Here is a 14,460-nt window from a genome sequence, read left to right on the forward strand (position 1 = left end):
TGCTTTTTAAAGTTGCTTTTAGAACTGCAAGGGGCTGCTAGTTTTATTGGAGCAGGTGCACTGAGGAACAGGTGCGTATTCCCGCCCTCTGCTGCTTGATCTCTAACCAGCCACTATCTACACTGCTGTGGCTGGGGGGTGGAGGGGTGGGGTGGCATTTCCAGATATGTGGGCTGTAATATCACCAATATGTGGACAACACCCAGCTTTCTCAAAATGATATAAGATCCCAGAGAGGAGGTGGATGTGCTGAATCAGGAACTAGAGGTAGTAATGGGCTAAATGTGGGTCCATAAGTCACATCTTAATGCAGATAAGACACATGCTGACAGTCACTACAAAGGACAGTGAAGAAGAATGGATTGCACAGCCTCTGAAAGAGCATGTGTGCAGCTTGGAGGTCCTGCTTGACTCAGCATTACTCCTGAATGCCCAAGAGACAGCCACAGCCAGGACAGTTGCAGCACAGTTTCTGCTGATGGGGCAGCTGTATCCCTTCCTTGAAAAGGCAGGCAGGTCTATTACACATGCCTTGTTCATGTCACATTTGCACTACTATGACATATTCTACCTAGGGCTGCCCATGAAGAGCTTTAGGAAACTACAGCTAGTACAAAATGGCCAGGATTTTGACCGAGGTCACTCACAGGGAGCATATTGCCTTTATTTTGAAACAGCTGCCCTAGCTGCATGTTTGTTTCTGGATCTGTTTCAAGGTTGCACTTATTACTTCTAAAGCCCTAAAAATCTTGGACCCTAGGTATCTGAATTTAGGACCACATGCTCCCAGATGAGTCTTCCTGACTAGGTTACCTGGGAGAAGCCTACTTTGTGTGCCAAAACCAGACAAGGCCCAACCATCAGGACAGGGTTTTCTCAGTTATTGCCCCTACACTAGGAAACGCTCTCCCAGGGGGAGGCCTATTCTCTCTCCTTGCTCTTTGAAAGGGCATCTTTGTTCTATAGTAGAAAATCAGATTCTTGCTGCTCTGTATATTCCTCGATGCTGTTCAGTGCTCTTGGTATTAGTTGATCTGTTGCATTTAGTGCTTGTATTTGTTTGTTATTTATTAATTGCATACTATTTATGTTTTTAAACCCTGTAAAGCACCTTGAGGCATTTTATGATAAGGCAATATATGGTTTTAAAAACATAAAACAACAATATTCGGTCAATAAACAAAGATAAAAGAAGCTGCCCTTTTGTTGCATGACTACTAAAGTTTCCCCTGAAGTCCTTAGTGAAGAACTCTGTCAACACCTTTGAAAATCCAGATATAATCTATCCCAGAAAACATCCCTATGAACAACTTAATGACATCCTCAAAGAATCCTAAATGATTGAGGCAGCTTTTACAGCAACCATTTTTCCAAGTTAGTGTCCTGAAGACTTCCTGCCAGTGACCTGATTCAGGGAATTTGAAACAAATCACACATTACTTTTCAATTTTAATATGCAATCATGATGTAATTTTGTCTTGCATTTGTTTTAAAACAAAGTTTCTTTGTCAATGTTGTCCTACGTCATAGCAGAGCATTCATCATGTCAGGAAAAGTTGCAAACTCACACAGTGAAAGTAATGTGTGACTTGGTCCTTAGACTTTATCAGTTTGGCACTCTGGAATCGCAGGCCAGAGGGAGAATGAAAATAAGTTAAGTCCTCCACACTGAATGTTTAAATGATAAATGATGCTAATATTCTACATTTTATATGCCAAAGCCTGCCTAATTGTCACTGAAGAACATGGCTCTCTAAACAGGGTTTCTCTTGCCAAGTTATTTTTGTTGCTTATCGGGATTTATTTATTTTTAAAATCCTGCCCTACAATCTGATTAGGTGGCACCTTTCCTTGCTGGATTTTACCAGCACAAGTTCTGGTGTAATCTACAACCTGCCTTTGACCTGTATACTTGCCCTTGATAACTGCAGCATTAATGCAAGCTGTTAATTTCATTTTTTCATTAGTTGCCGCTCATAGTCCTGCTTACTTGATAAAATAAAGATAATACATTTAACATAAAAATATATCTGATTGTACTAGACAATGTGTACCAAGCAGTTGATAATGTAAGGTTTACATAATCACAATGTGTTGCTTGAATGTTTCAACTGAATTTCCAGATTCTCTCTTTGCTTCTGTAAATCCGAGAACAGTGGAAGAGCCCTAGTTCTATAATATGAAGAAACAAGTAGCACTTCTTTGTGCATTATCATAAGATCACACACAAGATTTGGAAACAATATGGAAAATGGGTATAGAAACTGAAATGTTGATGTCCTGATCCACAGTAGCTGGCATCACAGACACAAAGGATTCAGCTGCTGGTGCCTTGCAAAATCAGTCATCCAGGGAATCAGTAGGGATGTAGCACCAATGCCTTGCATGGATTCCTCCTCTTCATCCACACCTTGCCTCACTTTGGTATCCCTATCATGGTGCTTAATAAGGGAGACACTGTGCCTGATCCAGAGGCCTTAAAAGGGCTTGCAAAGAGCATAAGTGGCTGCAGGTTGATTCAGCTCACACACTGGCTTTGGCACTGTCCTTGCAGTACTTAGAGAGAGCTGTGCCTAGGGCCTGCTGGGAAGAGGCATGGTGACTGAGCTGGAGATGTCAGAAGCTTTGTTAATCACCCTGACTGGGGGGTGCTAAGGAGCCACTAGCTTGACCGCTCTTCATAAAATCACTCTCTCTTTCTTTAAAATTCCTGAATCAATTGCAATGATTCCAAATGATTGGATTGTAACACCAGCAGAATCTCCTTGCTGGATTGGGCTGCCCAATTGAGTTCTAGCAGGATCATGTGACAGTTCAAAAGAAAGTGCACCCTTGCCAAAATCAATGTCAGTTGATTGTAATTTTGAATACCCAATTCATTTCCACCAAGAAATATGAAGATGCTGGTACTACATGCAATTTAAGAGCTTGGAACATTGCCCCCCCCCAAAAAAACATTTCTGATAATACTTACTTTTACTGAAGAGACCTAGATGTCCTCCAATTCCTATGAAAAGTATGTCCAGTTGGCTGGTGAGTGAAATATAAGTATAAGATAACTGCACAGGTGATTTTCCAAATTGGTTGTCTTCACTATTAACTCTGTTTCAAATGACAAAAGAATACAAAGATACACTCTAAATGTGCAGATAGAAGCATGGCTCCTGTCAAAGGGCAATTTCTCCCCTTCTTGTTGACTGTTATTCTGAGTGCACCAGACAATGCTATGCAATTCATGTTAATCATGAGGCCCTTCTGCACTTATCTAAGGGCATCTGGCAGCTCATTCTTCCCCATAATCTTACACACAGTGGCCATTGGCCAACATGTCACACAGCCTACCGTGGGCAGTTCTGTACCACCTATACTGCTGCAGGTGTCTAAAACAACACTGGTGCTGATGCACAAAAGCACTCACATTGATACCCAAACATGTACAATTGTGCTTCCATGACACTATGGCCATTATTTCCAATGGCTAGAGCATTACACAAGCACAAATGTGCCAATTATGAATTAGCACAAGAGCACTCTTGCACAACAGTGCTGGCTTTGTTTTAGATGCCAAGAGCAGCCTGGGCAGTGCAAAATTGCCCACAGTATGCTGCACATGTTGGCCAGCACTACTTCTGCTTGTTGCAAGAGTAGCCTGAATGCTATGGGCCTAGGGAAGATTGTGTTGCATAGATAAGTGTAAGAAGGCCTCCAACATGAATTACATTGCTTCATCAGCCTGGTACAGCATCCACCTGGCAGTATAGCTGGTTAACAAGGAAGAAAATGGGGTCTAGAATAGGCCCCTACAGACCCCTACTTCAGTCCCTGCTCTATACACACAAACAGTCCCTGCTCTACACACACACAAACATACACACAGGCTGCAGGACTACAGCTAAGCATGTGTGCATCATGCATGCAGCAAATCTGAATGTGCCGAAGCCAAGTCCAGCATTGCATATTTTTTCCAACGGTCTTATTAAACAAGTACTTGATCATGTGGGATTTAGTTTAATCTGTTTCTCATTTAAATGCACTTTCCCACAGAGTGGCATTTCTTAGTTTTCATCTTTCAGGACAAGTCAAATTACGTAATTGGCATGATCCCCTTTGGAGTAGAGTTAGACTTTGGGCATAAGAAACTACTTTTGTGTGTATTTTCGTTGGGGCCTCAATCTTGACAGCCACTGTCCTCTTGGATGCCTTCTCAAGGCCACTGCACTATTGCACAGGAACACATCAACTTTTCCTTATCTATATTCTACAGGCAGCTGCAGCCAGCCCTGGCTTTGAGAGAAGTGTATCTGTAAGGTGCATGTATTTTCAAGTACCTATTTGTCCCATATACACTTCATATTTTGAGGTGTAGCCCTAAAATAATGTTTCAATGGACTTGAGTCTGCTTGCATGACTTTCTGTTGGATTCAACAGAAAGGGTTGTGGTGAGGGAACAATGAGAAAAGGCTATGAAAGAATGGAAGCGAGGCTGGGAGGAGGGAGGCCATATGTAGGGGGGGTGAGAACAAAGCCAACCTGCCTTGCAAATGGCTGCACAAGAGTTGTGATTGGAATAATTTTAGGATTCACTTAAAACACAGCATTGTCCTGCTTGAAATATCAAGAATCGTTCAAATAAACAGGAGTAGGGTTGCACGTTTTGTATTTTTTCTGTTTCAATTTCTACCAAATCCAAATCAACCCCATTTTGTATTTTGTCCAAAATTAAGCCTTCCGAATCACCCCAGTTTTGTATCCAAATTAATCCAAATCCGAATCTGAATTAATTCAGATTTTAAAATTGGTCACATGGTCAAAAGAGTGCCCAATGAGTGGAGGCTACCACAAAAATTTCAAAGGAATTTGGCAAACTGCTGATTTTTGGTGAATTTTTGAAGTTTGTGCGTCTTTCAGATTTTCACCATAGGGTATGATGGAGGTTTCAAGAAAAGTATAGCTTCATGGGGGGGGGGAGAGGTGGCCCAGAGTGGAGTGTGGTTGGTGGTAGTGCCCAGTTGGTACAAGAAAGCTACCACAATTTTTCAGAGGAATTTGGCAAAGGGCTGATTTTTAAAGAGTTAATGAAGTTACGCATCTTTCAGATTTTCCTCGGAAGATATAATGGAGGTTTCTGCAGTCCCATAACTCCACTTGAGGGGCACTGGGGTGGCCCAGAGCAAGTGGCAGTGTAATGCACATAGGGTGCCAACGACCCACATGGGTTGCCAACCCATGAAGTACAGGGTTTTGTTGTTCTAGAGGTGTTCTGAGAGTAGATTCTCTAGTAGCATATGAGAGTGGATTCATGGTTTTTCATTAAAAATCTCATTTGCTACCAGGGAATCTAAATGCAACACCTCAGAAACTACAAAGCCCAGTACCCCAATGGGTTAGCAATCCAGGGGGGTGGTTGGCATCCTCTGTGCACTAAACCACCACTCACTTTGGGCTATCCCAGTGCCCCCCGGGTGGAGATATGGGGCTGCTGAAACCTCCATTATTCCCTATGGGGGGGGAAATCTTAAAGACGCGTAAACCTCAAAAATTCCTAAGAAATCAGCCCTTTGCTCTATTTGGAATCTGGGTGCACCACTCTTGGGGCACTGTCACCCAACCCACTGTTTTGCCCCTGAAGCCCCACATAAACAAGTTGAAAGAGTGAAGAGAATGATGAACAAAAACGACACTTAATTTTTTGGCACAGTTATTTGAGAATTTTGCAGTGGGTGGAAGCCTGTCCCTGTAGCATTAGCACAGCAGCACAACTCATTTGTGGATTCAAGCAGTCTTTCAATAAAAACACTCCCTCCCCATGGAACAGTGACCACAGGTCATTTAAGATAGCAAGATAGACCATTGAACTGCCTATGGAACAGCTTCAAATGTTCATTTAACTGAAGTGAAGTGAGCCATAGCCCAAAGAAATCAGCCTACTGTTCAGAATTGTTGAGATTTATCATCACTGCATTTAAGAAAGTGCAAAACCATGGATCATGGTTACAAGAAAGAGAAAAGCAACTAAGATTCCTGGGGATGTCAATAGATTGACAGGGGTATTCCCCGCCCCCCTCATTTTGTCTCCTGTAGTCCCATGTGGATGACCTGTCTCTGCAATGGCAAAAGTTGTGAACCACTGGGTTAGACTTCATGTCCCACTAAATTACATTGTAGCCTAAATTACATTAGACTGCTCAACTTGGGCAACAAAACTTAGACAGCACTATAACTCAGAAAAATCAGAAGAAAAACAAAATAGCTCTTCAAAAGAGCCCTGAACAAGTCAAGAGATTCTTTCTAAACCTTTGGAAAGAAAAACCTGTGTAATTTCAGAACTTTCCTAACCAGCTTCTCGAAAAGCTTATCCACACAATTTATAACATGGCTTTTAGCAAGAGCTTTGGAATTGCATTGAGCTCCTGAAGATATTTGGGTATTTCTGTCTCAAAATGCTGTCTTCCAGATCCCTTTGCAAGGTCAGTTTGCATTTCAATCACACTGAATACAACACATAATTAACTAAATCATTCATGCTAAACAGCTTTTTGCATATCTTATCTTCTGCTAATCACTCAGTGCCTCAGCTGGAGTCAGAGAAGTCAATTTTCTGAAGAACAAAGCATTCTGTCCGAAACACAGTCATTTCAATTTGGAAACCAAAATCTCTGTTTTTCAATTCTTGGTTTTCTTTTGGTTACAAAACCTCCGAAATTGCCATTTTCGGGCACAAAACGTTTTGTACCCAAATCGAAATGCACAAGCCTAAACAGGAGCACAAGTGCAACTATTTTGCAGTACTTAGTAGCAAACAATTCCAAATGTATAACTGCCTTTTGCAGACATACACAACAAAACAAATTCTTCAGATACTTTAATGAAAAATGTGCCCAATTTAAAATTTGCTACCATTTCCTACTCAAATCTCAAAGTAAAGATTATGGCAATGCCATTTAGATCAGTTAAATTAGGCAGTGCTTATATAATGTGAATAAGTATCACTTTAAAGACATTGTCATCGGGTTTTGTGAAGCGTTAACCCTTGCATCCTGTTTTGTGCCCTCAGGGATCCCCATCTGGTACTCAAATGCAGTATAAGACTACAACAGACTAAACTTCACTCACACTACTTAAAAGGATCTAGATGTATCTGATTAAACAATGAAAAAACATTGTAAATTATGTGATTGAGTGAAATTGTATGTATATTTTAAGTCTTTGGGATAGTTGAAGTTTTAACTTATTTGAGGTTTTAAGTTGCAATTTATTGATATTTTGAAATTTTGTACAACCTTGTAAAGTTAAATATTGTGTCACTTGTAACTTATTTTTGTTGCCATATACTGACACATGCTCATTTCTATATGAAGTGTATTGTTTATTAATTGCTTCTGAGGCAGCAATAAAAACTTGAAATGGTTCTCATGTTCCTGTTAACATCAATGTTTATTTTAATGTTATGTGGTGTATTTTTTCCTGGAAGAAACCAATATATTTCTTAAGTGCCCTTCTCAGCTACATTAGGGATAAGCTAGTCTAGATGTCATTGAAGATAATGAGAGTTACTATTGACATAGCAAATAAGAATGTGGGTCTCCATACCACTTACAGCTTTGATCAAATCCTGTAGAATTTCTGCAGTTCATTGTAGAAGCTTTGGTATGCAAGACTACCAGCCCACAAATGTCCCCAAGGAAATGAATAAGGAAAATCTACTTATGCAGGAGCAAAATATGGTAATCAGAGCACAAATGTTGCTCTAGGCTTAAGGCTTAGGAGGCATACTCTAGTCTGAAGAATTAGTCTCTAGACTAGTTTCCCAACATGTTTTTTAAAAAATAAATTTGGATATAATGACAGTACAGCAATTCTACTTTACACAGCTATATAATAGGAATAGGCAAGCCAGCTCGATATGAACCACAGTATGAATCAAACCAGTCCATCCCCCAAAGTTCTAAAAGAACTCATCTGAACCAGTTGAGGGATATACTTGTAAAGGGGAATCCAGCGAGTATCCCCCTTTACAAGTAAAGGGGCATTCCCTATGACAAGGCCAGGGTACTTGATAAAGTGGTGGAGACATTGGCAGTGCGGGGGTGGGGGGGCTCCTCCAAGCCCCCTGCCAGCCTCCTGAAGGACATCTTGGGCCAGCTGCAGCCCAGTTTGGCACAGAGATCACAAAATGGCCTCTGTTCATGCATGGAGGCCTGAATTGGGCCACAGCCAGCCAGGACTGCCCTTCAGGAGGCCTACAGGGGGCTTGGAGGAGCCCCCCCTGTCTCCAACTCCCTCCACCACTACAGATGTCTCCACCACCTCTGCCACTGCCTTGGATAAGTTACAAAGTATCCTTTCTCCCCTCCTGCCCGGCCTTAGGATAAGGAATGGCCCTTTACTTGGAAAGGGGAATCCTTGCCAGATTCCCCTTTGCAAGTATATCCCCAATCTGGCCAGTGAACCAGTTTGGCTGGACCTGCAGAGGCGTAACTACGGAAAACGGCGCCCAGGGCAAACACTGAAATTGCTCTGCGACCCCCCTCCGCCCCCCCAAGCGCCCAGAGCCTTTGGATGGATAGGGCAGTAGTTGTAATAATAATAATAATAATAATAATAATAATAATAATAAATATAACTTACCACGTGTGTTTTTTTCTCTCCTAGCAAGAGAGAACCTGGCCTGGCCCTGCAGGAGGCAGCCGCCTGCTGCTGTGTGTCCTCCAAGGGGATGGCTGTGGGCGGTGGGGGAGCAATCGGAGTCCGGACTCGTCCCCATAGCGGCAGCCGCCACCAGAGCAACGCCGAGGCCTGCCGTGTGGCCCGGCGTCGCTAATCAACTGAGATGGGGCAGGAGCAGGGGTGAGCAAGCGGCAAGAAGCAAGGTCCTTGACTTGCGGCGGTGGCCGCTGCCAGCGCAGCAGATGTAACACAGAGCGCGATGCCGAGGCCTGCCATTCGGCCCGGCGTTGCTTCTGAACTGCAAGGCGTGCCTGCGCAGTTTCAAGCTTTGGCGCGCAGGCGCGCCTTGCAGTTCAGAGTGCGACGCCGGGCCAAACGGCAGGCCTCGGCGTCCACCTTTTCCCTCCAGAAACCAGCATGGAATACTACTATGGCGTGACCAAAGAATTCTGGGTGGAGGGGGAATATCAGCAGCAAAAGAAATGGTTGAACTGCTTCTTCTCCCCACCCCCCCAAGTTTAAAAATTAGAAGAAGGACTGACACTGTTATTTTCTTGCAAAAATCACTACTTGCCATAGTAGTATTCCATGCTGGTTTCTGGAGGGAAAAGGTGGATGTCAGAGAGGACTGTCATTCCCCCCCCCACCAGAAACCAATTTGGAATGCAGCTATGTCATGAAGAAACAGCATTCCAGGGGCCTTTGGACATGGAGGGAATTGTGATGCTGCCAAAATGAGCACCACTGTGGTTCTGCCACCACCTCCACTTTACAGTTAAAAGCAAAGCAGAGAAAATGATGGCTTTTACCACCCTGATAAGCCATATTTCATACTCCCTTAAAATCCCCTCCCTAAAAGTCACCAAAACGCTCCCTGCAGTTCATAGCTTGAAAATGGTGTGTGGGAGAGAGAGTGAGAACGAACACACTGGGTGGACACTTTTTGATTGGCTCTAAGTCTATTTAAAAAAACTTCAAATGTAAGATGAACCAAACCTATGATCCTTTTACCCATCCTTTTCTTCACCTTCTTTAGTTCTACACTTAGTACACTATCCTTTTCACTAGATAAATATAAGAACTGCTGTAAACTGATTTAGGTGGTACTAAGAATCCAACAGCCAAGTGAAATAAGGGCCAACATCATCATGACAGCATGGATTAAGAACAATGCACATCAGAACTAGCAGAGCACATTTAATATGGACTGCTCCCCCAACATCACCCTGCCCAAACATTGTGGCCATGCACTGAGGCGCTCCTCCAGGTGCAATCCTCTACAGCAAGGTGGAGGCCAACTAGACGAAGATCTTTTTGGGGATGGCACCATATTTGTGTAATGTTTTCCCTCGAGAGACATCTGTGGCATCTACATTGAAGACATTTTATTACCAGGTAAAGAACTTATTATTTTCCCTGGTTTTTAAAACTTTTTAAACTACTCATAATTGTTGTTTCTTGTGCTTCTATTTGCCATTCTCTTCCTGTTTAATATTGTGTGTGTGTGTTGTTTAATCTTATGTTGGCTTTATTGGTTTTTGTATTTCTAAATGTTGTGAGCCACCCTGAGAACAAAGATTGTTGAAGGATGGGATATACAAGCACATGGCCAGCAAACAGACTAATGCTACGCATGGTGAATAACATTATGTGGACGAAACAGTGGAGGTGGAGCCGAATTCTCACCGATTCCACTCTGCAGCCTTTTGTGCCTCTTGAAAATATGTCTCTGAGGGTTGCAGGACCCTCAGTACATATTTTTGGGAAGCATAGAGAACAGCAGAAGGAAAGCAGGATCCAACAAACAAACAAAAAACCACACACCAACCCTCCCTCATTGCACACAAAAAAACTTGTTTGTTTGTTTTATCATTTATATACTGCTTGATTACTAAAACAAGGAGACTTAACAGATTGCGCAAACCATCGCACAATATCCTTAATTTCACATGCTAGCAGAATAATGCTCAGAATCATCCAACGCAGATTAGAGCCCTATGTGGGGAATGCAGGATGTTCAAGCTGGTTTCAGAAAAGGTCAAGGAACAAGATACATCATTGCTGATGCACATTGGATAATTGAGAAAGCCAAAGAATACCAAAAAGAAGTCAACATGTGCTTCATTGAACAAAAAGGCTTCATTGATGCCTTTGCAGTGACCATGTCAAGTTGGAAAATGGGCATCCCAGAACATCCCATTGTTCTCATGATAAACCTATACACAGGACAGGAAGCCACATTCCAGACGGAACATGGTGAAAAAGACTGGTTCCAGATCGGCAAAGGAGTAAGACAAGGCTGTATACTTTCTCCCTCTTTATTCAACTTGTATGCTGAACATATACTGTGAGAAGCTGGACTGGAAGAAGATGAGCGTGGTTTTAAAGCTGGAGGAAGAAACTAGGGATGTGCAAAAAATTTCGGGCACAGATCAATCTGTGCCCGAAATGAGCAATTTCGGGTGATTCGGGGCTGAACCGAATCACCCTCGATGTCCCCCAATATTTTTCGGGGCCGAGCCGAATCACCCGAATTTCAGGGCCGAAAAATTCAGGTGATTCGGCTCGTGACCGATTTGGGGGGATTTTTTGAAGTTTTAGTGACTTTGGGGCAGTTCAGGGGCATAGAATGGGATCTGGGCAAAAAGAGTGGGGTGGGGTGGTAGTGCCTAATGGGTGCAGGCTACCACCCCAATTTAAGGGGGATAGGGCAAAGGGCTGATTTTTGGGAAATTTCTGAAGTTTTTGTGTCTTTGGGGCAGATTGGGGCAGAAAGTGGGGCCTGGGGCAGAATAGTGGGGTGGCATGGTAGTGCCTAATGGGTGGAGGCTACCACCCCAATTTCAGGGGGATTGGGAAGAGGGCTGATTTTTTGGGAATTTCTGAAGTTTTTGTGTCTTTGGGGCAGATTGGGGGCAGAAAGTGGGTCTGCCCCAAAAGAGTGGGGTGGGCTGGTAGATAGTGCCTAATGGGTGGAGGCTACCACCCGTCCCCAATTTCAGAGTGATTGGGCAGAGGGCTGGATTTTGGTGAATTTCTGAGGTTTTTCTTCATAAGGTGCAGTGTGCTAGATTGATATTCATAGTAAATGAGAGTGTGAAAAAGTGAAAGTGGGGTCATGAGAGTTCTTTAATTGGAAAAAATCTCATTTGCTATCATTGAATGAGAATTCACACCTCAGAAAATAAGGGAATAACATCCCTTCAGAAAAACTTCTGAGGTGTGAATTCTCATTCAATGATAGCAAATGAGATTTTTTTCAATTAAAGAACTCTCATGACCCCACTTTCACTTTTTCACACTCTCATTTACTATGAATATCAATCTCGCACACTCCACCTTATGAAGAAAAACCTCAGAAATTCACCAAAATCCAGCCCTCTGCCCAATCACTCTGAAATTGGGGACGGGGTGGTAGCCACTACCACCCCACCCCACTATTCTGCCCCAGGCCCCAATTTCTGCCCCAATCTGCCCCAAAGACATGAAAACTTCAGAAATTCCCCAAAAATCAGCCCGTTGCCCAATCCCCCTGAAATTGGGGTGGTAGTCTGCACCCATTAGGCACTACCACCCCACCCCACTCTTTTTGCCCAGATCCCATGCTATGCCCCCGAACTGCCCCAAAGTCACTAAAACTTCAAAAATTCCCCAAAAATCAGCCCTTTGCCCAATCCCCCTGAAATTGGGGTGGTAGCTTCCACCCATTGGGCACTACCACGCCACCCCAAAATTTTGCCCCTGGGCCCTTTCCCCCAAATTGATTCAGATTCAGATTCAGATTAAATCCAAATCCGAACCGAATCAAGGGTGATTCGGGTGGCCCATATTCGGGCACAAAACAGAACAGGGGTGATTCGGTTCGGGTCCTGAACTGAATCACTGAAAATCCGAATTGCACACCCCTAGAAGAAACATCAATAACCTGTGCTACGCTGATGACACCACTCTGATAGCTGAGAATGCAGATGATCTGTGAGCTCTAGTAATGAACGTCAAGAAGCACAGTGAGAAAATGGGACTGCAACTAAATATAAAGAAGACTAAACTAATGACAATGGGTACAAGAACCAGTTTCAGAACTGATAATGAAGACATTGAAGTGGTGGCTAGCTTCTGCCTTTTAGGATCGACCATCAACAGTCAAGGATCCAGCACCAAGAAATACACCACAGACCAGCACTTGGTAGGGTTGCAATGAAGGCCTTGGAAAGGATATTTAGATGCCATGACGTGTCTATCCTACAAAGGTTAGAATAGTTCGGACAATGGTTTTTCCTATGACACTCTATGGATGTTAAAGCTGGACTTTGAAGAAGCAAGATACAAGAAGTATTGATGCTTTTGAACTCTGGTGCTGGAGAATACTTTTGAGGATATCATGAACAACCAGGAAACAAACAAATGGATCATAGAAGAAATCAATCCAGAATTTTCACTTGAGGCACAAATGACCAGGCTCAAACTATCATACTTCGGACACATTATGTGAAGACCCAGCTCCCTTGAGAAGTCTGTAATGCTGGGGAAAGTTGCAGGCAAGAGAAGAAAATGATGACCGGCAGCAAGGTGGATGTACTCAATTATGACAGCAATGAATGCACTACTGAGAGACCTTAAAGGCTGAGTTGAAGACAGATCATCCTGGAGAGTATCTATGTGGTCACTAAGAGTTGACACTGACCTGATGGCGCTTAATCAATCAAGAAAGCAAGCAATCCTGCCCAATATATAAATAGGACAGCAAGTATTAATAGAAGCCAAGCTTGTATCATTTCTGTAATTAGCAAGAAGAAGAAGAAGAAAACCTAAGGAGGAATTTCCAGCAATGCATTGTAGAGTAAAACTTTGAAAGCTAAGGCTGTTCAGATTTGCAGTAGATTTCCTATTGTAAGGGATGCAGAGAAAAAATAACTCAAGTGCAAATCACAAGCACAGCTCAGACTTGCATCAACATAAAAAATATAATGAGATGAGGCACCACTCAATACAGAAATATTCTTTCTGATCATATATGCCTCGGAAAGCTTTTGATTAGAATCTTTTAAAAACAGCAACTTAAATGGAAAGTGTATGGAAAGAATCAACTGCTACATATTCACTCTTCCAGTATGACTGGATGATTACATACTTGCCTTTCAAAATCGGTGGGGGTGGGGGGGATACACTCTTTTTGTTTTTAAACCTTCCTTACATTTATTCCTAAAAATTAAGAATACAGATTCTGCTTATTAATTGGTTACTGTGAGAAATGTGTTTCTCAGCTGCATTTCGTTATAATGCCAAAAATAAAAGCAAGAAAGGAACTCCCTCTTTCATGATAACATCTGGAGAGAGGGATTACTGGGTGAGGAACGGCAGCTGGAGTTGGGTGTGTTAGTAGCGAGTAAGTATCTTGTCAAGTATATGGAAGCAAGCATTGAGACGAGTTCTAGAATGAGAAGTGGGAGACATGTGTATTTAGGAGAGGGAGCACTCTCCCTTGGATTTGCAGGGTCACCCCAGGCTGAGGCATGTTGCCCTACATTGGGGCCAGGAAGGAGTTTTTCACATTCACTCCAATTTGATTTGAGTGAGGTGTCTTTCCTGCTCCTTGGCATCTTGAATTGGTATGTTTCCCTACTGTGGCCACAACTGGCAGGTAGGTCAGTGTGTTGTGTTCAGTAAGCTGGGCTGAGAGGTTTGTGGGGGTCGGGGTCCTTGTCACAGCAGGGTTTTGAGAATGATAGATCACATGCAGGGCTGGTCAGCTCCTGAGTGAGACACTTCTGAAGTACTCAGAGAAGAGCATGT

The 14,460-nt window shown here is 42.9% G+C and overlaps 1 long non-coding RNA gene across 1 annotated transcript in view; it reads right to left on the reverse strand.

Annotated features, from left to right (window-relative positions):
• Positions 1-1,725: 1,725 nt before the first annotated feature.
• Positions 1,726-14,460, reverse strand: part of LOC128346966 (uncharacterized) — a 32,283-nt gene continuing 19,548 nt past the window's right edge. The window contains exons 2-3 of the long non-coding RNA XR_008317322.1: positions 2,975-3,102; positions 1,726-2,172 (exon numbers count right to left, since the gene is read on the reverse strand). This is a non-coding gene — a long non-coding RNA (uncharacterized LOC128346966). The remainder of the gene's footprint in view (positions 2,173-2,974; positions 3,103-14,460) is intronic.

This window comes from Hemicordylus capensis, chromosome 1 (assembly GCF_027244095.1).
Source record: "Hemicordylus capensis ecotype Gifberg chromosome 1, rHemCap1.1.pri, whole genome shotgun sequence".
Lineage (NCBI taxonomy): Eukaryota > Metazoa > Chordata > Lepidosauria > Squamata > Cordylidae > Hemicordylus > Hemicordylus capensis.